Source organism: Pristiophorus japonicus, unplaced genomic scaffold (genome assembly GCF_044704955.1).
Source record: "Pristiophorus japonicus isolate sPriJap1 unplaced genomic scaffold, sPriJap1.hap1 HAP1_SCAFFOLD_29, whole genome shotgun sequence".
NCBI classification, from domain to species: domain Eukaryota; kingdom Metazoa; phylum Chordata; class Chondrichthyes; family Pristiophoridae; genus Pristiophorus; species Pristiophorus japonicus.
In genome coordinates this window covers 11,150,066-11,175,338 of record NW_027252668.1, presented here as the reverse complement: position 1 = coordinate 11,175,338, position 25,273 = coordinate 11,150,066, and positions in this window count along the sequence as shown.

Here is a 25,273-nt window from a genome sequence, read left to right as displayed (position 1 = left end):
AGTGAATGTGGTGTATTTGACAAGGTGCCATATAACAGGTTACTGCAGAAGATAAAAGTTCACGGGGTTGGGGGTAATATATTAGCATGGATAGAGTATCGTTTAACGAACAGAAAACAGATGGTCGGGATAAATGGGTCATTTTCGTGTTGGAAATCAGTGACTAGTGAGGTGCCGCAGGGATCGGTGCTGGGGCCTCAACTATTTACAATCTTATATTAATGACTCGGATGAGGGCATAAAGTGTAATGTAGCCATGTTTTCCGATGATATCAAGATGGGTGGGAAAGCAAATTGTGAGGAGGACACAAACAATCTACAAATAGATGTGGACAGGCTAAGTGAGTGGGCGAAAATTTGACAGATGGAGTATAATGTGGGAAAATGTGAGGTTATCCACTTTGGCAGAAAAAATAGAAAAGCAAATTAGAATTAATTGGAGAAAAATTGCAAAGTGCTGCAGTACAGAGAGACCTGGGGAGACTTGTACATCAAACACAAAAGGTTAGTATGCAGGTACAGCAAGTAATCAGGAAGGCAAATGGAATGTTGGCCTTTATTGCAAGGGGGATAAAGCAGACAAGTCATGCTACAACTGTGCAGCGTAGTGGTGAGGCCACACCTGGAGTACTGCATGCAATTTTGGTCTCCGTATTTAAGGAAGGAAATACTTGCAGTGGACGCTGTTCAGAGAAGGTTCACTAGGTTGATGCCAGTGAAGTGGGGGTTGATTTATGAAGATAGGTTGAGTAGGTTGGGCCTATACACATTGGAGTTCAGAAGAATGAGGTGATCTTATCGAAACATACAAGATAATGAGGGGGTTCGACAAGGTGGATGCAGAGAGGATATTTCCATTCATACCACTCATAGTCTAAGAATAATGGGCCGCCCCTTTAAAACTGTGATGAGGAGGAATTTTTTCTCTGAGGGTTGTAAATCTATGCAATTCTCTCCCCCAGAAAGTTATGGAGGCTGGGTCGTTGAATATATTTGAGGCAGAGATAGACAGATCTTTGAGTGATCAGGGAGTAAAGAGTTATGGGGAGCGGGCAGGCAGGCAAGTGGAACTATGACCACGATCAGATCAGCCATGATCGTATTAAATGGAGGAGCAGGTTCGGTGGGCCAAATTGCCTAATCCTGGTTCTATTTCTGATGTTCTTATGGATAGAGGGTGGGCTAACTAACAGAAGACAGAGAATCAGGCTAAATGGTTCATTCTCCGGTTGTCAATTAGTAACTTATGTGGTCCCACAGGGTTCGGTGCTTGGAACCTCAACTATTTGGACCAAGTGTAATGGGGCCAAGTTTCCTGATGATACAAATATGTGTGGGAAAGCAAGTTGTGAGGTGGACACAACGAATCTGCAGAGGGATATTGGCAGGCTAAGTGAGTGAGAAAAATGTTGTAGATGGTGTATAATGTGGGAATTGTGAGGTTATCCACTTTGGCAAGAAAAAAAAAACGCAAATTATTATTTAAATAGAGATATATTAAAAATGCTGCAGTACAGAGGGACCAGGGAGACCTTGTACATAAGACATAAAATTAGAAGCAGGAGTAGACCATACGACACCTCAAGCCTGCTCCGCCATTTAATATGATCCTGGCTGATCTGATCATGTACTCCACTGCACTTCCCCGCCCGCTTCCCATTACCCTTTATTCCCTTATCGGTTAAGAAACTGTCTATCTCTGTCTTATATTTATTCAATGTCCCAGCTTCCACAGCTCTCTGAGGCAGCGAATTCCAGATTTACAAGCTTTGAGAGAAAAAATTCCTCATCATCTCAGATTTAAATGGGCGGCCCCTTATTCCAAATTTATGCCCTCTCGTTCTAGTCTCCCCCATCAGTGGAAACATCCTCTCTGCATCCACCTTGTCAAGCCCCCTCATAAGCTTATACGTTTCGATAAGATCACCTCTCATTCTTCTGAATTCCAATGAGTAGAGGCCAAACGCGTCAACCTTTCCTCATAAGTCAAGCCCCAGATCTCTGGAATCAACCAAATGAATCTTCTCTGAATTGCCTCCAAAGCAAGTATATCCATTCATAAATATGCAAACCAAAACTGCACGCAGTATTCCAGGTGTGGCCTCACCAAAACCCTGTACAGTTGGAACAAGACTTCCCTGCTTTTATACTCCATCTCCTTTACAATAAAGGCCAAGATTCCATTGGCCTTCCTGATCATTGCTGTACCTGCATACTAACGTTTTGTGTTTCATGCACAAGTACCCCAGGTACCGCTGCACCGCAAAACTTTGCAATCTTTCTGCATTTAAATAATAACTTTCCATTTTTAATTTTTTTCTGCCGAAGTGCATGACCTCACACTTTCCAACATTATACTCCATTTACCGAAATTTTTGCCCACTCGCTTAGCCTGTCTATGGCCTTTTGCAGATTTTGTGTGTCCTCCTCACACGTTGCTTTTCCTCCCATCTTTGTATGGTCAGCAAACTTGGCTACGTTACACTCGGTCCCTTCCTCTAAATCGTTAATATAGATTGTAAATAGTTGGGGTCCCGGTACTGATCCCTGCTGCACCCCACTAGTTCCTGATTGCCAAACCGAGAATGAACCATTTATCCCGACTCTCTGTTTTCTCTTGGTTAGCTAATTCTCTATCATAGAAACATTGAAAATAGGTGCAGGAGTAGGCCATTCGGCCCTTCGAGCCTGCACCGCCACTCAATTATATCATGGCTCATCATTCCTTCAGCACCCCTTTCCTGCTTTCTCTCCATACCCCGTGATCCCATTTACCGTAACAGCCATATCAAACTCCCTCTTGAAGATATCCAATGAACTGGCATCAGGGAATTCCACAGGTCAACAACTCTCTGAGTGAAGAAGCTTCTCCTCATCTCAGTCCTAAATGGCCTATCCCTTATCCTAAGACGATGTCCCCTGGTTCTGGACTTCCACAACATCGAGAACATTCTTCCTGCATCTAGCCTGCCCAGTCCAGTCAGGATCTTGTATGTTTCTATGAGATCCACTCTCATCCTTCTAAACACCAGTGCATAAAGGCCCAGTTGACCCAGTCTCTCCTCATATGACAGCCCAGCGATCCCTGGAATCAATGTGGTGAACTATCGCTGCAATCCATCTATAACATGAACGTCCTTCCTCAGACTAGGATACCAAAACTGAACACAATATTCCAGGTGAGGCCTCACTATGGCCCTGTACAACTGCAGTAAGACCTCCCTGCTCCGATATTCAAATCCCCTAGCTATGAAGGCCAACATACCATTTGCCTTCTTCACCGCCTGCTGTAAAATGGATGTTGGGAGTTCAAACACAGTCCTTGCTTCTTTAATAACGGACTCCAAAATTAACCCAACCACAGATGCTATGCTAAATGGTCTATAGTTTCCCTGCTTATTGTCTGCCTCTTTTTTTAAATAGGGGCGTTTACACTCACAGTGACACTGACCCCTCACACTCCTCTATCTGGGGGGGTCCCTCTAACCCCTCACACACCTGGATCTGGGCGGGGCGGGACGTCCATCTAACCACTCACATTCCTGTATTTGCGGAGGAATCTCTAAGTTTTCTTTCACACTCCTGTATCTGGGGACGTCCCTCTTACCCGTCTCGCACACTTCTGTATCTGGGAAGCTCCCTTTAAAGCCTCTCTCTCACTCCTGTATCTGGGGAGGACCATCTAACCCTTCTCTCACTCTCCTATATCTGGGGGTGTCCCTCTAAATCCTCTCTCACACTCCTGTATCTGGGAAGGTCCCTCTAATCCCTTCTCTCACACTCCTGTATCTGGGGAGGTGCCTCTAACCCCTCTCTCACACTCCTGTATCTGGAGAGCTCTCTCTAACCCCTTTCTCACACTCCTGTATCTGCGGAGATTCTTCTAACCCTTCTCTGTCACTCCAATATCTCGGGGGGGGTCCTATAACTCCCCTCTCACACTTATGTCTCTGGGGAGGTGCTCCTAACCTCTCTCGCATCACTCCTCTAATTGAGGATGTCCCTCTAACCCATTCCACATTAATCCTGTATTTCGGAATTTCCTAACTCCTTTCTCCCACTCCAAGTCTGGGGAGGTCCCTTAAACCCCTCTCTCCCAATCCTGTATTTGGGGAGTTTCATCTAACTCCTTCCTCACACTCCTGTATCTGGGGAGGTCCCTCTAACCCCTCTCTCACAGTCCTGTATCTGCGGAGCTCCCTCTAACCCCTCTCTCACAGTCCTGTATCTGGGGAGCTCCCTCTAACACATCGCTCACACTCCTGTATCTTCGGAGCTCCCTCTAACCCCTCTCTCACACTCCTGTATCTGTGGACGTCGCTTTTCAATCAATGAGCTAATGCCCATTTTACAGCTAGAATCCTTGCATGGACCTGTGTAAGGTTGAGGTCAGTGATTTGCTTGAGGGAGGAGAGAATGAGGAAGGAGCTGTGATTCCATCATATCTATTGTGAATACCTCTCTTGCTATTTCCCTGGTATTGTTGACAGTAAGGGGTGAACAATTGACTGGGTGTGTTTCGAAGATGTACGTGACACTGTCGTTTCACAGGGGTATAATCAGCTGTGATATTCATTCCAGTTTACTGCAGCTATCCTTATTTCAACCTTAAATAACCCCTTATCTTCATCGTTTAAGAAACTGCCTATTTCTGTCTTAAAATTATTCAATGTCCCAACATCCCGAGGCAGCGAATTTCATAGATTTACATCCCTGAGAGAAGAAATTTCACCCCATGTCACTTATTCTAAGATCACGAACTCTAGTTCTGTTCTCCCCTTGTCAGTGGAAACATCATCTCTGCATCCACCTTGACATGCTCCCTCTTAATCTTATACGTTTCGATAAGGTCCCCTCTTATTCATTCTTCTTCATTCCAATGAGTAGAAGTCCAACCTACTCAACCTTTCCTCATAAAGCAACCGCCTCATCCCCGGAATCAACCAAGTGAATCTTATCTGAACTGCCTCCAAAGCAAGTATATCCTTTCGTAAATATGGAAACCAAAACTGCACGCAGTACTCCAATTTTGTCCTCACCAATACCCTGTATAGCTGTTGTAAGACGTCCCTGCTTTTATACTCCATCCTCTTTGCAATATAGGCCAAGATTCCATTGGCCTTCCTGATCACTTGCTGTATATGTGTACTATCGTTTTGTGTTTCATGCACAAGTACCCCCAGGCAATCTTTTTCCATTTAAATAATAATTTTTTCTACCGAAGTGCATGACCTCACAGTTTCCAACATTATATTCCATCTGCCAATTTTTTTCCCGCTCACTTCGCCAGTTTATGTCCATTTGCAGATTTGGTGTGTCCTCCTCACACATTGCTATTCCTCCCATCTTTATATCATCAACAAACTTGGGAAGGTTATACGTTCTTCCAAGTCGTTAATATAGATTGTAAATAGTTGGATTCGCAGCACGATCCCTGTATCTGACGCTCCCTTTAAATCCTCTCTCTCACTCCTGTATTTGGGGATGTCCCTCACACTCTTCTCTCACTCTCCTATATCTGGGGGTGTCCTTCTAAACCCGATCTCACATTCCTGTATCTGGGAAGGTCGCTCTAATCCCTCTCGCACACTCCTGTATCTGGGGAGGTCCCTCCAACCCTTCTCTCACACTCCTATATCTGGAGAGCTCTCTCTAACCCCTTTCTCTCACTCCTGTATCTGCGGAGATACTTCTAACCCTTCTCTGTCACTCCAGTATCTAGTGAGGCTCCTATAACCCCTCTCTCACACTGATGTCTCTGAGCAGGTGATCCTAAGCCCTCTCACATCACTCCTCTAATTGAGGATGTCCCTCTAACCCCTCCCACATTAATCCTGTATTTCGGAATTTCCTAACTCCTTTCTCCCACTCCGAGTCTGGGGAGGTCTCTTCAAACCATCTCTCCCAATCCAGTATTTGGGAGGATTCATGTAACTCCTTTCGCACACTCCTGTATCTGAGGAGCTCCATCTAACACCTCTCTCCCACATTCCTGTCTCTGGGGAGATCCCGCTAACACCTCTCTCACACACCTGTATCTGGGGAGGTCTCTCGAACCCCTCCTGCACACTCCTGTTTCTGGCGAGCTCCCTCTAACCCCTCTCTCTCACTCCTGTAACTGGGGAGGTCCCTCTAACCCCTCCTGCACACTCGTGTATCTGGGGAGGTCCCTCTAAACCCTCTCTCACATTCCTGTATCTGGGGAGCTCACTCTAACCCATCTCTCACACTCCTGTATCTGCGGAGATCTCTCCAACACTTCCTGCACACTCCTGTATCTGGGGAGGTCCCTCTAAACCCTTCTCTCACATTTCTGTATCTGTGGAGGAACCTCTAACCCCTCTCTCACACTCATGTATCTGTGGACGTCCCTTTTAATCAATGAGCTAGTGCCCATTTTACTGTACACAGCAAGAGGCCTTGCATGGACCTGTATCAGGTTGAGGTCAGTGATTTGCTTGAGGGAGGAGAGAATGAGGAAGGAGCTGTAATTCCATAATATCTATTGTGAATACCTCTCTTGCGATTTCCCTGGTATTGTTGACAGTAAGGGGTGAGCTATTGACTCGGTGTGTTTGGAAGATATACGTGACTGTCGTTTATCAGGAGCATAATCAGCTGTGATATTCATTCCAGTTTACTGCAGCTATCCTGATAGCAGTCTGAAATATTTGTTCAGGTTTTGTGAAACGGCAGTTTAAAAAATGGTTGTAAAACTGACCTCGCCTGTGAGTTGTCAGACTAAGTCAACAGCTCCCAGTAATATACTGGTTTCAACACAGTCTGACTCCGGACACAATTCCTCGGTCAGGTTTCTGGGGAGCTCCATCTAATCCCTCGCTCACACTCCTGTAACGCAGGAGGTCTCTCTAACCCCTCTCCCACACTCCTGTATCGAGGGAGCTCCCTCTGACCCCTCTCCCACACTCCTGTACCCGGGGTGGTCCCTCTAACCCCTCTCTCATATTTCTGTTTCTGGGGAGTTCGTTCTAAATCCTCACACTCCTGTATCTGGGGAGGTCCCTCGATCCCAGAAGAAGAGGAAATAGCAACTGGCGTAGGCCATACGGCCCCTCGAGCCTGCTCTGCCATTCAATATAATTTCGTGGCTGATCTGTACATGGACTCAGCTCCACTTCCCCACCCATTCCACATAAGCCCTTATCCTCATCGTTTAAGAAACTGCCTATTTCTGTCTTAAATTTATTCAATGTCCCAGCTTTCTGAAGCAGCGAATTCCATAGATTGACATCCCTGATAGAAGAAATTTCTCCTCATCTCCTTTATTCTAAAATCACGAACTCTAGTTCTAGTCTCCCCCTGTCAGTGGAAACATACTCTCTGCATCCACCTTGACATGCTCCCTCTTAATCTTATACGTTTCGATAAGGTCCCCTCTTATTCATTCTTCTGAATTCCAATGAGTAGAAGTCCAACCTACTCAACCTTTCCGCAGAAAGCAACCGCGTCATCCCCGGAATCAACCTAGTGAATCTTAACTGAACTGCCTCCAAAGCAAGTATATCCTTTCGTAAATATGGAAACCAAAACTGCACACAGTATTCCAGGTGTGGCCTCACCAATACCCTGTATAGCTGTTGTAAGACTTCCCTGCTTTTATACTCCATCCTCTTTGCAATATAGGCCAAGATTCGATTGGCCTTTCTGATCACTTGCTGTTTTTGTGTACTATCGTTTTGTGTTTCATGCACAAGTACCCCCAGGCAATCTTTCTCCATTTATAAATGATTTTTTCTATCAAAGTGCATGACCTCACAGTTTCCAACATTATATTCCATTTACCAATATTTTTCCCACTTACTTCGCCAGTTTATGTCCATTTGCAGATTTGGTGTATCCTCCTCACACATTGCTTTTCCTCCCATCTTTATATCATAAACAAACTTGGCAAGGTTATACGTTCTTCCAAGTCGTTAATATAGATTGTAAATAGTTGGGTTCCCAGCACTGATCCCTGCGGCACCCCACTAGTTACCAACCAGAGAATGAAGCATTTATCCCGACTCTCTGTTTTCTGTTTGTTCGCCAATCCTCTATCAGGGCTAATTAACCCCAACCCCATGAACATTTATCTTGGTCATTAACCTTTTTATGTGGTACCTTATCAAATGCATTCTGGAAGTTCAAATACAGCACATCCACTTGTTCCCCTTTATCAACTCTGTTCGTGACATCATCAAAATATTACCTGCAAATTTGTCAAACATGACCATCCCTTTGTAAATCCATGCTGACTCTGCCTGACCGAATTTTGCTTTTCCAAATGTCCTGCTATTGCTTATTTAATAACGGACTCCAACATTTTACCAACCACAGATGCTAGGATAACTGGTCTATAGTTTCCCTGCGTTTTGTCTTCCTCTTCTTTTAAATAGGGGCGTTTACACTCACAGTGACACTGACCCCTCATACTCCTCTATCGGGGGGTGGGGTCACTCTAACCCCTCACACACCTGGATATGGGGTGGGCGGGGCGTCCATCTAACCACTCACATTCCTGTATTTGGGGAGGAACCTCTAAGCCTTCTCTCACACTCCTGTATTTTCGGACGTCCCTCTAACCACTCTCGCACCCTCCTGTATCTGGGGATGACCCTCTAACCCTCTCACTCACAATCCTGTATCTGGGGACGTCCCGCTAACCCCTCTCTCACACTCCTGTATCTGGGGATGTACCTCTAACCCCCCTCTCACACTCCTGTTTCTGGCAAGCTGCATTTAAATCTTCTCTCTCTCTCCTGTATCTGGGGAGGTCCCTCTAACCCCTCTCTCACACTCCTGTATCTGGAGAGCTCTCTCTCACCCATCTATCTCACTCCTGTATCTAGAGAGGTCCCTCTAACCCCTCCCTCACACTCCTGTATCTGGGGAGGTCACTCTAACCCCTCTCTCACACTCCTGTATCTGGGGAGGACCCTCTCACCCCTCTCTCATACTCCTGTTTCTGGGGAGGTCCCTCTAACCCCTCTCTCACACTCCTGTATCTGGGGAGGACCCTCGAACCCACCTCTCACACTCCTGGATCTGTGGAGCTCCCTCTAAACCCTCTCTCACGCCCCTGTATCAGGGGAAGTCCGTCTAACCCTTCTCTCACACTCCTGTATCTGGGGTGTTCCCTCTAACCCCTCTCTCATACTCCTGTGTCTGGTGAGTTCCGTCTAACCACTCTCTCACACTCCTGTATCTGGGAAATCCATCGAAACCCTCTCTCACGCTCCTGTATCTGGGGAGTTCCCTCTAACCCCTCTCTCACACTCCTGTATCTGGGGAGTTCCCTCTAACCCCTCTCTCACACTCCTGTATCTGGGGAGGACCCTCTAACCCATCTCTCACACACTTCTGTATCTGGGGAGGTCTCTTTAACCCCTCCCTCACACTCCTATATCTCGGGAAATCCCTCTAACCCCTCTCTCACACATTCCTCTACCTGGGGAGGTCCCTCTAACCCCTCTCTCACACTCCTATATCTGGGCGCTCCCTCTAAACCCTCTCTCAGACTCCTGTATCTGGGGAGGTCCTATTAATGCCTCTCTCACACTCCTGTACCTCGGGAGGTCCATCTAACCCCCAACCCTCTCTCTCCTGTATCTAGGGATGTCCCACTAAGCCCTCTCTCACACTCCTGTATCTGGGGAGTTCCCTCTAAACCCTCTCTCACACTCCTGTATTTGGTGAGCTCCCTCTAACCTCTCTCTCACACTCCTATATCTTGGGAGGTCCCTCTAATCCCTCTCTCACACTCCTGTATCTGGGGAGGACCCTCTAACCACTCGCTCACACACCTGTATCTGGGGAGGTCCCTCTAACCCCTCTCTCACACGCCTGTTTCTGGGGAGGTCCCTCTAACCCCTCTCTCACACTCCTGTATCTGGGGAGGTCCCTCAAACTCCTCACACTCCTGTATCTGGGGAGGTCCCTCTCAAACCTCTCTCACACTCCTGTATCTGGGGAGGTCCCTCTAACCCCTCTCTCACACTCCTGTATCTGGGGAGGTCCCTCTAACCGCTCTATCACACTCCTGTATCTGGGTACGTCTCTCTAACCCCTCTCCCACACACCTGTATCTGGGGAGCTCCCTCTGTCACGGCTCTCACACTTCTGTATCTGCGGAGGTCCCTCTAACCCCTCCTGCACACTCCTGTGTCTGGGGAGGTCCCTCCAAACCCTTCTCTCACAGTCCTGTATCTGGGGAGGTCCCTCTAACCCCCCTCTCACACTCCTGTATCGGTGGACGTCCCTTTTAATCAGTGAGCTAGTGCCAATTTTACTCCACACAGCAAGAGTACTTGCATGGACCTGTGTCAGGTTGAGGTCAGTGATTTGCTTGAGGGAGGAGAGAATGAGGAAGGAGCTGCGATTCGATAATGTCTACTGTGAATACGTCTCCTACTATTTCCCTGGTATTTTTGACAGTAAGAGGTGAACAATTGACTAGGTGTGTTTGGAAGATGTCCGTGACTCTGTCGTTTCACAGGGGTATAATCAGCTGTGATATTCATTCTACTTTACTGCAGCTATCCTTATTTCAACCTGAAATATTTGCTCAGGTTTTGTGAAATGGCAGGTTAAAAAATGGTTGTAAAACTGACCTCGTCTCTGAGCTTGAGACTAAGACAACAGCTCCCAGTTATTAACTGATATCAACACAGTCTGACTCTGGACGCAATTCCGAGGTCAGGTTTCTGGGGAGCTCGCTCTAACCTCTTGCTCACACACCTGTGTCTGAGGAGGTCCTTTTCACCATCTCTCTCACCTCAGTATCTGGAGAGGTTCCCTTAACCCATTTCTCACACTCCTGTATCTGGGGAGCTCCTTCTAACCCCTCTCTCGCACTCCTCTATCTGGGGAGCTCTCTCTAACACGGCCCTCACACTTCTGTATCTGCGCAGGTCACTCTAACCCCTCCTGCACACTCCTGTATCTGGGGAGGTCCCTCTAAACCCTTCTCTCACAGTCCTGTATCTGCGGAGGTCCCTCTAACCCCTCTCTCAAAATCCTGTATCTGTGGACGTCCCTTTTAATCATTGAGCTAGTGCCCATTTTACTGTATACAGCAAGAGTCCTTGCATGGATCTGTGTCAGGTTGATGTCAGTGATTTGCTTGAGGGAGGAGAGAATGAGGAAGGAGCTGTGATTCGATAATATCTACTGTGAATACGTCTCCTGCTATTTCACTGGTATTGTTGACAGTAACGGGTGAACAATTGACTGGGTGTGTTTGGAAGATTTCCGTGACTCTGTCGTTTCACAGGGGTAAAATCAGCTGTGATATTCATTCTACTTTACTGCAGCTATCCTTCTTTCAACCTGAAATATTTGCTAAGGTTTTGTGAAACGGCAGGTTAAAAAATGGTTGTAAAACTGACCTCGTCTCTGAGCTTGAGACTAAGACAACAGCTCCCAGTTACAAACTGATATCAACGCAGTCTGATTCTGGACGCAATTCCGAGGTCAGGTTTCTGGGGAGCTCGCTCTAACCTCTCGCTCATACTCCTGTGTCTGGGGAGGTCCTTTTCACCTTCTCTCTCACCTCAGTTTCGAGAGAGGTTTCTTTAACCCATCTCTCACACTCCTGTATCTGGAGAGCTCCCTCGATCCCCTCTCTCACACTCCTGTACCTGGGGAGGTGCCTCTAAACCCTCCTGCACACTCCTGTATCTGCGGAGCTTCCTCTAACCCCTCTCTCTCACTCCTGTATGTGGGGAGGTCCCTCTAACCCCTCTCTCACACTCCTGGTCTGCGGAGGATCCTCTAACCCCTCTCTCTCACTCCAGTATCTAGGAATGTCCCTCCAAACCACTCTCTCACCCTCTAACCCATGAGCGGATAATTATTTGGGATGGACTTCGACTTAACAAGTTTTGTTGATCTGTTGATCACCAATGCAGCCCACCAATGCTTCCCCTCAGATGTGAGGCTGAACGGTCGTCCACCAATTGTGCGGTCCAGTGCAGGCAGATCCCCAGCTCCTGCCGGTGGAAGAGATACTGTGCATGTGCAGCTGAATAATGGCCCGCACCAGCAACAAAGTTCAAGGGACCGTGTGCGATAAAAATATTCGAGGGAGCATTGCACAAACATGAACATTTCATAAACATAAATTCTGATAGTAGTCAGATGCTAAATTACATACACAGCCTGTATTGGCCACTGCTTCGAAAGGAAACAAATATAACAGATTGAAAATGTTGTGGTGACTTCTAGTCTGTGTAAACCAGTGCTGTGAAATAGAACTGTAACCTGTTTCGAGCCTGTGTCAGCATCAATTTCCCACCTCCGTCTTCCTTATGTCCCTCTGCAAAGATTATCAATGCTGTCCCAATTGGTGCCAGAGGCAACTCCCCTGCCGTCATACTCTGGATACCGGGAGAGGAAATATGCACCGCTGGTCACTTTCTTCGGGAAAGAAGTTGAGGAGATGAGTAGCCATAGAAACATGGAAGCATAGAAAATAGGTGCAGGAGTAGGCCATTCGGCCCTTCGAGCCTGCACCGCCATTCAATGAGTTCATGGCTGATCATTCCCCTCAGTACCCCTTTCCGGCTTTCTCTCCATACCGCTTGATCCCCTTAACCGTAAGGGCCATATCTAACTCACTCCTTAATATATCCAATGAACTGGCATCAACAACTCTCTGCGGCAGGGAATTCCACAGGTTAACAACTCTCTGAGTGAAGAAGTTTCTTCTCATCTCAGTCCTCAATGACCTTCTCCTTATCCTAAGACTATGTTCCCTGGTTCTGGACATCCCCAATATCGAGAACATTCTTCCCGCATCTAACCTGTCCAGTCCCGACAGGATCTTATATGTTTCTATGAGATCCCCTCTCATCCTTCTAAACGCCAGTAAATAAAGGCCCAGTTGATCCAGTCTCTGCTCGTCTGACAGCCCAGCCATCCCTGGAATCAGTCTGGTGAATCTTCGTTGCACTCCCTCAATAGCAAGAACGTCCTTCCTCAGATTATGATATCAAAACTGAACACAATATTCCAGGTGAGGCCTCACTAAGGCCCTGTACAACTGCAGTAAGACCTCTCTGCTTCTATATTGAAATCCCCTAGCTGTGAAGGCCAATATACCATTTTCCTTCTTTACCATCTGCTGTACCTGCATGCCCAATTTCAGTGACTGATGAACCATGACACCCAGGTCTCGTTGCACCTGTCCTTTTTCGAGTCTGCCGCCATTCAGATAATATTCTGCGTTCATGTTTTTGCCCCCAAAATGGATAATCTCACATTTATCCACATTATACAACGTCTGCCATTGATTTGCCCACTCACCTAATCTGTCCAAGTCAACCTGCAGCCTCTTAGCGTCCACCTCTCAGCTCACTCCGCCACCCAGTTTAGTGTCATCCGCAAACTTGGAGATATTATACCCTATTCCTTCATCCAAATTGTTAATGTATATTGTAAAGAGCTGGTGTCCCAGTACTGAGCCTGCGGCATACCACGAGTCACTGTCTGCCATTCTGAAAAGGACCCGTTTATCCCGACTCTCTGCTTCCTGTCTGCCAACTAGTTCTCTATTCACGTCAGTACATTACCCCCAATACCATGCGCTTTGATTTTGTGCACCAATCTCTTGTGCGGGACCTTGTCAGAAGCCTTTTGAAAGTCCAAATATACCACATCCACTGGTTCTCCTTTGTTCACTTTACTAGTTACATCCTCAAAAAATTCCAGAAAGTTCGTCAAGCATGATTTCCCTTTCCTAAAGCCATGCTGACTCGGCCCGATCCTGTCACTGTTTTGCAAATGGGCTGCTATTTCATACTTAATGATAGATTCCAACATTTTCCCCACTACTGATGTCCAGGCTAACCGGTCTATAATTACCCGCATTCTCTCTCCCTCCTTTTGTAAAAAGTGGTGTTACATTAGCTACCCTCCAGTCCATAGGAACTGATCCAGAGTTGAGAGACTGTTGGAAAATGATCACCAATGCATCCACGATTTCTAGGGCCACTTCCTTAAGTACTCTGGGACGCAGACTATCAGAACCTGGTGATTTATTGGCCTTTAATCCCATTAATTTCCCGCACACAATTTCCCGCTTAATAAGGATATCTATCAGTTCCTCATTCTCACGAGACCCACTGTCCCCAAGTACATCCAGAAGGTTATTTGTATCTTCATTTGTGAAAACAGAACCGAAGTATTGGTTCAATTGGTCTGCCATTTCTTTGTTCCCCATTATAAATGCAACTGAATCCGACTGCAAGGGACCTACGTTTGTCTTTACTAATCTTTTGCTCTTCACATATTCAGAGAAGCTTTTGCAGTCAGTTTTTATATTCCCTGCAAGCTTCCTCTCGTACTCTATTTTCCCCCTCTTAATTAAACCCTTAGTCCTCTTCTGTCGAATTCTAAATTTCTCCCAGTCCTCAGGTTTGTTGCTTTTTCTAGCCAATTTATATGCCTCTTCCTTGTTTTTAACACTATCCTTAATTTCCCTTGTTAGCCATGGTTGAGCCACCTTCCCAGTTTTATTTTTACTCCAGATAGGGATGCAAAATTGCTGAAGTTCATCCATGTGATCTTTAAATGTTTGTCATTGCTTATCCACCGTCAACCCTTTTAGTATCCAATGCCAGTCTATTCTAGTCAATTCACATTTCATACCGTCGAAGTTAACCTTTCCTTATGTTCCGGACACTGGTTCCCGAATTAACGTTATCACTCTCCATCTTAGTAAGGACTTCTATCATATTATGGTCACTTTTTCCCAAAGGGCCTCACACAACAAGATTGATAATTAGTCCTTTCTCATTACACATCACAAAATCTAGAATGGCCAATTCCCTGGTTCATTCCTCGACATATTGGTCGAGAAAACCATCGCTAATACACTTCAGGAAATCCTCCTCCACCGCTTTGCTACCAGTTAAGTTAGCCCCATCTATATGTAGATTAATGTCGCCCATGATTACTGCTGTATCTTTATTACACACATCCCACACAGCATTTATTCAGTTCAAAAAAGGATAGGGTATATTCTGGTCGGCAGTGCATTCTGGGTACCGACATCCGCCACTGGGTCCCAGAATCACCTAACGGATCCTTTTAATATTGGGCCTGGGAGAATCGCTTTTGCGAATTATTAATTTGAAAGAAATGCAGCTTGAACTCTGCATCGACTTCCATTTCTGTCAGATCCAGCGGGCGGGATAGAATGACCTGGCGGGCCGCAGATTGCCCACCACTGCTCTAACGCCTCAGACTCTTGTATCTGGGGAGGTCCCTCTAACCCCTCTCTCACACTCCTGTATCTGGGGAGGTCCCACTAACCTCTCTCTCACACTCCGATATCTGGGGAGGTCCCTCTAACCCCTCATACACACACTCCTGTATCTGGAGAGGTCTCTCTAAGCCCTCTCTCACACATTACTTTATCAGGGGAGGTCCCTCTAACCCCTCTCTCACACTCCTATATCTGGGCGCTCCTTCTAACCTCTCTCTCTCACTCCTCTATCTGGGGAGGCCGCTCTAACCCCTCTCTCACACACTCCTGTATCTGGGGAGGTCTCTCTAACCACTCTCTCACACTCCTATATCTGGGGAGGTCCTTCTAACGCCTATTTCACACACTCCGATATCTGGGATGGTCACTCTGACCCCACTCTCACATTCCTATACTTGGGAGGTCCCTCTAACCCCTCTCTCATACTCCTATATCTGGGCGCCCCTCTAACCCCTCTCTCACACTCCTGTATCTGGTGAGGTCCCTCTAACCCCTCTCTCACACTCCTATATCTTCGGAGGTCCCTCTAACCCCTCTCTCACACACTCCTATATCTGGGGAGGTCCCTCTAATCCCTTTCTCACACTGGTGTACCTCGCGAGATCCATCTAATCCCGCCCACCCTCTCACAATCCTGTATCTGGGGAGGTCCCACTAACCCCTCTCTCACACTCCTGTATCTGGGGAGTTCCCTCTAAACCCTCTCTCACACTCCTGTATTTGGTGAGCTCCCTCTAACCTCCCTCTCACACTCCTGTATCTGGGGAGGTCCCACCAACCTCTCTCTCACACTCCTGTATTTGGGTGGTCCCTCTAATCCCTCCTGCACACTCTTGTATCTGGGGATGTCCCTCTAACCCCTCTCTCACACTCCTGTATCTGTGGACGTCCCTTTTCATCAGTGAGCTCGTGGCCATTTTACTGTACACAGCAACAATCGCTGCATGGACCTGTATCAGGTTGAGGTCAGAGATTTGCTTGAGGGAGGAGAGAATGAGGAAGGAGCTGTGATTCGATAATATCTATTGTGAATACCTCTCTAGCTATTCCACTAGTATTGTTGACAGTAAGGGGTGAACAATTGACTGGGTGTGTTTGGAAGATGTATGTGACTCTGTCGTTTCACAGGTGTATAATCAGCTGTGATATTCATTCCAGTTTCCTGCAGCTATCCTTATTTCAACCTGAAATATTTGCTCAGGTTTTGAGAAGGGCAGGTTAAAAAATGGTTATAAAACTGACCTCATCTCTGAGCTTGAGACGAAGACAACAGCTCACAGTTACAAACTGATATCAACACAGTCTGACTCTGGACGCAATTCCGAGGTCAGGTTTCTGGGGAGCTCGCTTTAACCTCTCGCTCACACTCCTGTGTCTGGGGAGGTCGTTTTCACCATCTCTCTCACCTCAGTTTCGAGAGAGGTTCCTTTAACCCATCTCTCACACTCCTGTATCTGGATCGCTCCCTCGAACCCCTCTCTCACACTCCTGTATCTGGGGAGGTCCCTCTAACCCCTCTCCCAAACTCCTGTATCTGGGGAGGTCCCTCTAACCCCTCACACTCCTGTATCTCGGGAGGTCTCTCTAACACCGCTCTCACACTCCCGTATCTGGCAAGGTCCCTCTAACCCCCCTCACACACTCCTGTATCTGGGGAGTTAACTCTAACCACTCTCTCACACTCCTGTATCTGGGGAGGTCCCTCTAACCCCTCTCTCTCACACCTGTATCTGTGGATGTCCCTCTAACCCCTCTCTCACACACTTCTGTATCTGGGGAGGTCCCTCTAACCCCTCTCTCACACTCCTGTATCTGGCGAGTTGCCCCTAACCCCCCCTGTCACACTCCGATATCTGGGGAGGTCACTCTGACCCCTCTCTCACACTCCTATATCTGGGGAAGTCCCTCTAACCGCGCTCTCACACAATTCTGTATCTGAGGATGTCCCTCTAACCCCTCTCTCTAACTCCTGTATCTGGGGAGTTCCTTCTAACCACTCTCTCACACTCCTGTATTTGGTGAGTTCCCTCTAACCTCTCTTTCACACTCCTGTATCTGGGGAAGTCCCACTAACCCCTCTCTCACACTCCTGTACCTGGGGAGGTCCCTCTAACCCTTCCTGCACACTCCCGTATCTGGGGAGGTCCCTCTAACCGCTCTCTCACACTCCTGTATCTGTGGACGTCCCTTTTGATCAGTGAGCTAGTGCCCATTTTACTGTATACAGCAAGAATCCTTGCATGGACCTGTGTCAGGTTGAGGTCAGTGATTTGCTTGAGGGAGGAGAGAATGAGGAAGGAGCTGTGATTCCATAATTTCTATTGTGAATACCTATCTTGCTATTTCCCTGGTATTGTGGACAATAAGGGGTGAACAATTGACTGGGTGTGTTTGGAAGATGTACTTCACTCTGGCGTTTCGCAGGGGTATAATCAGCTATGATATTCATTCCAGTTTACTGCAGCTGTCCTTATTTCAACCTGAAATATTTGCTCAGGTTTTGTGAAAGGGTAGGTTAAAAAATGCTTGTAAAACTGACCTCGTCTCTGAGCTTGAGACTAAGACAACAGCTTCCAGTTATAAACTGATATCAAAACAGTCTGACTCTGGACGCATTCCGAAGTCAGATTTCTGGGGAGCACGCTCTAACCTCTCGCTCACACTCCTGTGTCTGGGGAGGTCCTTTTCACCATCTCTCTCACCTCAGTATCTCGAGAGGTTACCTTAACCCATCTCTTACACTCCTGTATCTAGGGAGCTCCCTCTAACCCCTCTCTCACACTCCTGTATCTGGGGAGGTACCTCTAACCCCTCCTGCACTCTCCTGTATCTGGGGAGGTCCCTCTAACCAATCTCTCACACTGCTGTATCTGTGGACGTCCCTTTTAATCAGTGAGCCATTGCCCATTTTACTGTACACAGCAAGTATCGTTGCATGGAGCTGTGTCAGTTTGAGGTCAGTGATTTGCTTGAGGGAGGAGAGAATGAGGAAGGAGCTGTGATTCGATAATATCTACTGTGAATATCTCCATTGCTATTTCTCTGGTATTGTTGACAGTGAGGGGTGGACAATTGACTGGGTGTGTTTGGAAGATGTACGTGACTCTGTCGTTTCACAGGGGTATAATCGTCTGTGATATTCATTCCAGTTTACTGCAGCTATCCTTATTCCAACCTGAAATATTTGCTCAGGTTTTGTGAAAGGGCTGGTTAAAAAATGGCTGTAAAACTGACCTCGTCTCTGAGCTTGAGACGAAGACAACATCTCCAAGCAATAAACTGATATCAACACAGTCTGACTCTGGAACCAATTCTGAGGTCAGGTTTCTGGGAGGCTCGCTCTTACATCTCGCTCACACTCCTGTATCTGTGGAGGTTCCTCTAACCACTCTCTCACACTTATGTATCTGGGAATGTCTCTCTAACCACTCTCTCACACTCCTGTATCTGGGGAGGTCCCTCTAACCCCTCTCTCACACTTCTGTATCTAGGAGGTCCCTCTAACCACTCTCTCATACTCCTGTATCTGGGGAAGTCCCTCTAACCCATCTCTCTCACACTCCTGTATCTGGGGTGGTCCCTCTAACCTCCTTCACACTCCGATATCTGGGGAGTCCTTCTAACCCTTCTCTCACACTCCTGTATCTGTGGACGTACCTTTTAATCAGTGAGCCAGTGCCCATTTTTCTGTACACATCAAGTATCGTTGCATGGACCTGTGTCAGGTTGAGGTCAGTGATTTGCTTGAGGGAGGAGAGAATGAGGATGGAGCTGTGATTCGATAATATCGACTGTGAATACCTCTCATGCTATTTCGCTGGTATTGTTGACAGTGAGGGGTGAACAATTGATTGGGTGTGTTTGGAAGATGTACGTGACTCTGTCGCTTCAAAGTGGTATAATCGTCTCTGATAGTCATTCCAGTTTACTGCCGCTATCCTTATTTCAACCTGAAATATTTGCTCAGGTTTTGTGAAAGGGCTGGTTAAAAAATGGCTGTAAAACTGACCTCGTCTCTGAGCTTGAGACGAAGACAACATCTCCAAGCAATAAACTGATATCAACACAGTCTGACTCTGGAACCAATTCTGAGGTCAGGTTTCTGGGGAGCTCGCTCTTACATCTCGCTCACACTCCTGTATCTGGGGAGGTTCCTCTAACCACTCTCTCACACTTATGTATCTGGGAATGTCTCTCTAACCACTCTCTCACACTCCTGTATCTGGGGAGGTCCCTCTAACCCCTCTCTCACACTTCTGTATCTAGGAGGTCCCTCTAACCACTCTCTCATACTCCTGTATCTGGGGAAGTCCCTCTAACCCATCTCTCTCACACTCCTGTATCTGGGGTGGTCCCTCTAACCTCCTTCACACTCCGATATCTGGGGAGTCCTTCTAACCCTTCTCTCACACTCCTGTATCTGTGGACGTACCTTTTAATCAGTGAGCCAGTGCCCATTTTTCTGTACACATCAAGTATCGTTGCATGGACCTGTGTCAGGTTGAGGTCAGTGATTTGCTTGAGGGAGGAGAGAATGAGGATGGAGCTGTGATTCGATAATATCGACTGTGAATACCTCTCATGCTATTTCGCTGGTATTGTTGACAGTGAGGGGTGAACAATTGATTGGGTGTGTTTGGAAGATGTACGTGACTCTGTCGCTTCAAAGTGGTATAATCGTCTCTGATAGTCATTCCAGTTTACTGCCGCTATCCTTATTTCAACCTGAAATATTTGCTCAGGTTTTGTGAAAGGGTAGGTTAAAAAATGGCTGTAAAACTGACCTCGTCTCTGAGCTTGAGACGAAGACAACAGCTCCCAGTTATAATCTGATATCAACACAGTCTGACTCTGGACGCAATTCCGAGGTCAGGTTTCTGGGGAGCTCGCTCTTACCTCTCGCTCACACTCTTGTGCCTGGGGAGGTCCTTTTCACCATCTCTCTCACCTCAGTATCTAGAGAGGTTCCTTTAACCCATCTCTCACACTCCTATATCTGGGGAGATCCCTCGAACCCCTCACACTCCTGTATCTGGGGAGGTCCCTCTAACCCCTCTCTCACACTCCTGTATCTGGGGAGGTTCTTCTAACCCCTCTCTCATACTCCTGTATCTGGGGAGGTCCCTCTAACCTCTCTCTCACACTCCTGTATCTGGGGAGGTCCCTCTAACCCCTCACTCTCCTGTATCTGGGGATGTCCATCTAACCCCTCTCTCACACTCCTGTATCTGGGGAGGTCCCTCTAACCCCGCTCTCACACTCCTGTATCTGGCAAGGTCTCTCTCACACCTCGCTCACACTCCTGTATCTGGGGAGGTCCCAAAAACCCCTCTCTCACACTCCTGTATCTGGGGAGGTCCCTCTAACCCCTCTCTCACACTTCTGTATCTGGGGAGGTCCCTCTAACCCCTCTCTCTCACTCCTGAATCTGGCGAGTTCCCTCTAACACCCCCTCTCACACTCCGATATCTGGGAAGGTCACTCTGACCTCTCTCTCACACTCCTATATCTGCGAATGTCCCTCTAACCCCTCTCTCACATATTCATCGATCTGAGGATGTCCCTCTAACACCTCTCTCACACTCCTATATCTAGGCGCTCCCTCTAACCGCTCTCTCAGACACCTGTATCCGGGGAGGTCCCTCTAACCCATCTCACACACTTCTATATCTTGGGAGGTCACTCTAACCCCTCTCTCACACACTCCTGTATCTGGGGATGTCGTTCTAACCGCACTCTCTCACACTCCTGTACCTCGGTAGGTCCATCAAACCCCAGACCCCTCTCACACTCCTGTATCTGGGAAGGTCCCACTAACCCCTCTCTAACACTCCTGTATCTGGGGAGCTCCCTCTAACCCCTCTCTCACACTCCTGTATCTGGAGAGCTCCCTCAAATCCCTCTCTCACACTGCTGTATCTGGGGAGGTCCCTATAATCCCTCCTGCACACTCCTGTATCTGGGGAGGTCCCTCTAACCCCTCTCTCACATTCCTGTATCTGTGGACGTCCCTTTTAATCAGTGAGATCCTGCCCATTTTACTGTGCACAGCAAGAATCCTTGCATGGACCTGTGTCAGGTTGAGGACAGTGATTTGCTTGAGGGAGGAGAGAATGAAGAAGGAGCTGTGATTCCATAATATCTATTGTGAATACCTCTCTTGCTATTTCCCTGGTATTGTGAACAGTAAGGGGTGAACAATTGACTGGGTGTGTTTCGAAGATGTACGTGAAACTGTCGTTTCACAGGGGTATAATCAGCTGTGATATTCATTCCAGTTTACTGCAGCTATCCTTATTTCAACCTGAAATATTTGCTTAGATTTTGTGAAAGGAAAGGTTAAAAAATGCCTGTACAACTGACCTCGTCTCTGAGCTTGAGACTGAGACAACAGCTCCCTGTTATAAACTGATATCAACACAGTCTGATTCTGAACGCAAATTCCGAGGTGAGGTTTCTGGGGTGCTCGCTCACAACGCTGTGTCTGGGGAGGTCCTTTTCACCATCGTTCTCACCTCAGCATCTAGAGAGGTTCCTTTAACCCATCTCTCATACACCTGTATCTGGGGAGCTCCTCTAACCCCTCTCTCACACTCCTGTATCTGGGGAGGTCCCTCTAACCCCTCTCTCACACTCCTGTATCTCGGGCGGTTCGTCGAACCCCTCACACTCCTGTATCTGGGGAGGTCCCTCTAACTCATCTCTCACACTCCTGTATCTGGGGAGGTCCCTCTAACCCCTCCCTCACACTCCTGTATCTGGGGAGGTCCTTTTAACCCCTCTCTCACACTCATGTATGTGGGGAGGTCCCTCTAACCCCTCACTCTCCTGTATCTGGGGATGTCCATCTAACCCCTCTCTCACACTCCTGTATCTGGGGAGGTGCCTCTAACCCCTCTCTCACACTCCTGTATCTGGGTAGGTCCCTCTAACCACTCAAACTCCTGTATCTGGGGAGGTCCCTCTAATTCCTCTCTCACACTCCTGTATCTGGGGAGGTCCCTCTAACCCCTCACACTCCTATATCTGGGGTGGTCCCTCTAACCCCTCTCTCACACTCCTGTATCTGGAGAGGTCCATCTAACCCTTCTCTCTCACTCCTATATCTTGGGAGGTCCCTCTAACCATTCTCTCACACACGCCTGTATCTGGGGAGATCCCTCCATCCACTCTCTCACATCTCCTGTACCTCGGTAGTTCCATCTAACCCACTCCCCCCTCTCACACACCAGTATCTGAATAGCACCCTCTAACCCCTCTCTCAAATTCCTGTATCTGGGGAGGACCCTCTAAACTCTCTCTCGCACTCCTATATCTGGAGAGGTCCCGCTGACCCCGCCTGCACACTCCTGTATCTAGCGATGTCCCTCTAACCCCTCTCTCACATTCCTGCATCTGTGGACGTCCCTTTTAATCAGTGAGCTAGTGCCCATTTTACTGTACACAGCAAGAATACTTGCATGGACCTGTGTCAGGTTGAGGTTAGTGGTTTGCTTGAGGGAGGAGAGAATGAGCAAGGAGCTGTGATTCCATAATAGCTATTGTGAATACCTCTCTTGCTATTTCCCTGGTATTGTTGACAGTAAGGGGTGAACAATTGACTGGGTGTGATGGAAGATGTATGTGAATCTGTCGTTTAACAGGGGTCTAATCAGCTGTGATATTCATTCAAGTTTACGGCAGCTATCCTTATTTCAACCTGAAATATTTGCTCAGGTTTTGTGAAAGTGTAGGTTAAACAATGCTTGTAAAACTGACCTCGTCTCTGAGCTTGAGACGAAGACAACAGCTCCCAGTTATAAACTGATATCAACACAGTCTGACTCTGGACGCAAATTCCGAGGTCAGGTTTCTGGGGTGCTCGCTCGAAAATCTCGCTCACACCCCTGTGTCTGGGGAGGTCCATTTCACCATCGCTCTCACCTCAGCATCTAGAGAGGTTCCTTTAAACCATCTCTCAAAGTACTGTATCCTCGGAGGTCCCTCTAACCCTTCTCACACTCCTGTATCTGGGGAGCTCCTCCAAACCCTCTCTCACACTCCTGTATCTAGGGAGGTCCCTCTAACCCCTCTCTCACACTCCTGTATCTAGGGCGGTCCGTCGAGCCCCTCACACTCCTGTATCTGGGGAGGTCCCTCTAACCCCTCTGTCACACTCCTGTATCTGGGGAGGTAATTCTAACCCCTTTCTCACGCTCCTGTATCTGGGGAAGTCCCTCTAACCCCTCACACTCCTGTGTCTGGGGAGGTCCCTCTAACCCCTCTCTCACACTCCTGTATCTGGGGAGGTCCCTCTAACACCTCACTCACACTCCTGTATCTGGGGAGGTCCCGCTAACCCCTCTCTCACACTCCTGTATCTGGGGAGGTCCTTCGAATCCCTCTCTCACACTCATGAATCTGGGGAGGTCCCTCTAACCCCTCTCTCACACACCTGTATCTGGGTAGGTCACTCTAACCACTCAAACTCCAGGATCTGGGGAGGTCGCTCTAACCCCTTTCTCACACTCCTGTATCTGGGGAGGTCCCTCTAACCCCTCTCTCACACTCCTGTATCTGGGGAGGTCCTTTTAACCCCTCTCTCACACTCATGTATGTGGGGAGGTCCCTCTAACCCCTCACTCTCCTGTATCTGGGGATGTCCATCTAACCCCTCTCTCACACTCCTGTATCTGGGGAGGTGCCTCTAACCCCTCTCTCACACTCCTGTATCTGGGTAGGTCCCTCTAACCACTCAAACTCCTGTATCTGGGCAGGTCCCTCTAATTCCTCTCTCACACTCCTGTATCTGGGGAGGTCCTTTTAACCCCTCACACTCCTATATCTGGGGTGGTCCCTCTAACCCCCCTCTCACACTCCGATATCTGGGAAGGTCACTCTGACCTCTCTCTCACACTCCTATATCTGCGAATGTCCCTCTAACCCCTCTCTCACATATTCATCGATCTGAGGATGTCCCTCTAACACCTCTCTCACACTCCTATATCTAGGCGCTCCCTCTAACCGCTCTCTCAGACACCTGTATCCGGGGAGGTCCCTCTAACCCATCTCACACACTTCTATATCTTGGGAGGTCACTCTAACCCCTCTCTCACACACTCCTGTATCTGGGGATGTCGTTCTAACCCCTCTCTCACACTCCTGTACCTCGGTAGGTCCATCAAACCCCAGACCCCTCTCACACTCCTGTATCTGGGAAGGTCCCACTAACCCCTCTCTAACACTCCTGTATCTGGGGAGCTCCCTCTAACCCCTCTCTCACACTCCTGTATCTGGAGAGCTCCCTCAAATCCCTCTCTCACACTGCTGTATCTGGGGAGGTCCCTATAATCCCTCCTGCACACTCCTGTATCTGGGGAGGTCCCTCTAACCCCTCTCTCACACTCCTGTATCTGTGGACGTCCCTTTTAATCAGTGAGATCCTGCCCATTTTACTGTGCACAGCAAGAATCCTTGCATGGACCTGTGTCAGGTTGAGGACAGTGATTTGCTTGAGGGAGGAGAGAATGAAGAAGGAGCTGTGATTCCATAATATCTATTGTGAATACCTCTCTTGCTATTTCCCTGGTATTGTGAACAGTAAGGGGTGAACAATTGACTGGGTGTGTTTCGAAGATGTACGTGAAACTGTCGTTTCACAGGGGTATAATCAGCTGTGATATTCATTCCAGTTTACTGCAGCTATCCTTATTTCAACCTGAAATATTTGCTTAGATTTTGTGAAAGGAAAGGTTAAAAAATGCCTGTACAACTGACCTCGTCTCTGAGCTTGAGACTGAGACAACAGCTCCCTGTTATAAACTGATATCAACACAGTCTGATTCTGAACGCAAATTCCGAGGTGAGGTTTCTGGGGTGCTCGCTCACAACGCTGTGTCTGGGGAGGTCCTTTTCACCATCGCTCTCACCTCAGCATCTAGAGAGGTTCCTTTAACCCATCTCTCATACACCTGTATCTGGGGAGCTCCTCTAACCCCTCTCTCACACTCCTGTATCTGGGGAGGT